A 3315-nucleotide genomic window follows, 5' to 3' on the forward strand; every position below is an offset into this window, starting at 1 on the left:
CTGTGCTACCGTGATTCCCGCGACGATGGGCGGTGGCACCGTGGCGTTTCGAGCATTGGGGCGCTGGCCCATCGGTTCTATTTCGTCTTCCATTCCCCCTCGTCAATGTCATAGACAAACCAACTGGGCCCATCCCGTCCAATCCGTCCGAGAAGCTACTCCTCTCCATCAAAGGGAATCCACCCTGTACATGGTCCGGTTTCACCGGCTTTTGGTTAAAACCCAACTCAGACCATGAGGGAGCGCAGTTGGCGGTCTAGGAACCGGTGGGTTGGACGGTTACCAATTTAACCCGCCGCTAATTGCAGAAAACATAATTACACGAGCAAAATAGCTGCTAGGGGCAGCGAGGCGGCACCAGCCGTTGCACTGGGGAACGAATCTTTTGATGATGACGCGGCGCAAGTGCGTGGCGTGAGGTTACTGGTGTTTACAAAGCGCCACATGCATATAATGCTACTTGAATATGGTGTTTACAAAGCGCCGTATGCATGGAGACAAACTCGCGAAGGCAGATTGTTGTGTACAAGCTACTAGTGCTACTTGAGCTTTGAACGGGTTAAGCGGTTCAAACCAGACTCAAACCGGCCCGTGCATGATCTCCGGAAGCGGTTTAACATGGGTCGGTTACACGGGTTGCTCGGGTTGAGACCGGACCATGTACAGGGTGAAAGGGAATCCCCGTCTCCAACCACTGCAGTCCATTGTTCTGCAATGTTTTAGACCCCAGTCATCTTCCTGCCATGGCTTATGCAAGCTAAGAACCTCATGACTTATATGTATTTGATGAAATGCACAGCCGTGGAGCACCACACTCATAGCTGTGGCTCATGAAGATGAAGGCGGCATACAAGGCTCATGAAGATGAAGGCAACATACAAGCTCCACGATAAATCTATATATCTTATATAAGTGCAACCCACTTAGAGTCATTAATAGTTATTTCTCTCACATGTGGTGAAGCCACATCATCATTTTATTTCCACCATTGGATCTGAATGAAACCTCATATCCTGGCCTTCCACAACCCACTAAGAGTTCTTACTTTTTTACTTGCTTTTATTATTATCATATGACGGAATTAGCAACAAAACGTCAAAAAAAATAATGTATGTGCTAACACCCCTCATTAATTTTTATCACACCCATTCCTAACATCCAATTATACTACAGTAAGGATCACAATGGTGGAGAATCCATAACCAATTCAAAATATCTACATTCGTCCAATTAAACATAGGTACCAAAACCATTAAACAAAATATATTCTTTCCAATTATCAACATTTTACAAAACTGTGTTGCCCACACTTAATTTTTTTTTAAATCTCTTGCAAAAAAATCACTTATCCAAAGAGAGTCAATGCAAAGTCCAATCTCTTGCTTCACAAAATAATGCAGACATTTCCATTTCAACATTAAAGTGTCCTTATCGTAACAATTATGATTCCTCTTTTATCAGTTTTAGCAACTTGAACTTCTTATATATACATCAACTTCAGTATTTTAGCATTTCTTATACACAACCATGCCATATATCTCCAATGCTAAAATTAGCTACAACTTCATAACTCTATCTTTTCAGCCCACTCAATTTCAATAATTTTGCTCTAAAATCCCGCAGCAACGCGCGGGGTATTCAACTAGTTTAAGTTGGTAAGCATGTCATGGCTTTTAATTTTTTCAACAAACTAGAATATCCAAAAAAAAAACTTAGTGCTGTAACCTAATACTCTTTGCATTCTTTCCAAATAATATTGTTTTCTGACAAGTTTATTAAAAAAATTACAGTCATTGCACGTCATTAAGATTTAATTTGTTTTAAATGCCACCACATTCACCTTGAATTCTGTAATGCCACTGATCATTTTGTATGATAAGAGTTATAGGATGTTCCCTATAATGATAAAAGCTTTTTCTAGAATTCTGTAATGTGAGCACTTCTATTTTTCAGAGGAAAAAATTTTACTAATCGCATGTTCCCTGTACTGATAAAAGCTTCTCAAGTATTATAATCTGAATTTTGACTCCTTTTGTCTTTTGAATGCACGTATATAGGTAGGCAACTGGGCATACATATATTGAAATGCACTACTCCATTTTCTACCACCCTTGAATGAATGATACTACAGTGGACAGATACATGTTGCAAGTGGTGAAGATGCAGTGGAAAAATTATACACTGTTATTAGATCAAGGAGGATATGCATGATCTGGTCGCTCATAGTTGCAACATGTTTAAGGATCCTCGCCACTTACAGGATGTTTTAACCATATGAATACCAAGCAGCTGACATATATAAACACCTTTGTTTACTGCAGCAATCATCAGGGATATCCTAACTAAAGTTCAGCAGCTTATCCCTTGGGACCGTTCGACCAAAAATAGAAGGTTGCAGAGACAAGTAAGTGTTAATTTCACTCTGTTCTCCTTAATTCCTGATATAACTTGTGGTATTCTATATTCAAGCATTTCGATTCAGAGTTTCAAGGAAGGGCATATCACTGTGGACGTTGATTCTTGCAGCTTCACTTCCCGTTCAGGTTTCCCTTGTTGTTTCTGCTATGGTCTTCTTGAGATGGGAAATTGCTTTATTTCTTTTATTACACATGGTCATCATGAATCCATAATTATGTCGACTTCAGAGCTGTGCTTCTAATAAAAATGCTGATGCAAACGTACTGCCATTAAATTTACGTACACTTAGGAATGTCACTATTCTATCAGTACAACAAATTAAATGGAAGCGTCGCAATGGGATATTTTTGTCAGCGGCTCACTTTGATACTTTTGTCTTGCTATGCTGCTGGCACCTTTGGAAGCGTCGCAATGGAATCGTCTTCCGGCAAGAGAGCTTGAACCTTCCACAATTTTTGCAGAATTGTAAACTTGATGCTAGAGCGTGGAGCTGTCGCCTCCCGCGGCAGGATATGGGAGTTAGTGACCACTGGTGCAACGCTCTTTATTTAGCAATGTAAAGCTACAAAACACTTGTAAAACTTTTCTATCCGGCCATCATGGGCCAAATATAATGGAATGATTTCAGGTGGGGGATCCCCCCCCCTTGACCCTTCAAAAAAAAAAACAAATTAAATGTAAGTGTGTAACAGAGGAGCCAAGTGATAAGAGTTACTCATTGCAGGACGACTATGTTAGGCTCCATCCAGTAAGGTTAAGCTGGTCTGTTGCAAGATCCGAAATTTTCTCAGAGAATGACACGACATTCTTCCCGTCACTGATAACTCACTTATTTTGTTTCATCACCTTATATAATCTCTTTTTTCTTTTTGTTGTGTGAACAGATCCATACTGTAT

The 3315-nt window shown here is 40.2% G+C and overlaps 1 long non-coding RNA gene across 2 annotated transcripts; it reads left to right on the forward strand.

The window, feature by feature from the left end:
* Window positions 1-2320: 2320 nt before the first annotated feature.
* LOC120655080 lies at window positions 2321-3093 on the forward strand. 2 transcript variants are annotated; one of them, XR_005667302.1, is made up of 3 exons: window positions 2321-2404; window positions 2483-2543; window positions 2880-3093. It is a non-coding gene; the product is annotated as an uncharacterized LOC120655080 (long non-coding RNA). The 2 variants fall into 2 exon arrangements; XR_005667303.1 differs by having other exon boundaries at window positions 2327-2404; window positions 2470-2543.
* The last annotated feature ends 222 nt before the right edge of the window (window positions 3094-3315 follow it).

Source organism: Panicum virgatum, chromosome 1N, assembly GCF_016808335.1.
Source record: "Panicum virgatum strain AP13 chromosome 1N, P.virgatum_v5, whole genome shotgun sequence".
Classification (NCBI taxonomy): Eukaryota; Viridiplantae; Streptophyta; class Magnoliopsida; order Poales; family Poaceae; genus Panicum; species Panicum virgatum.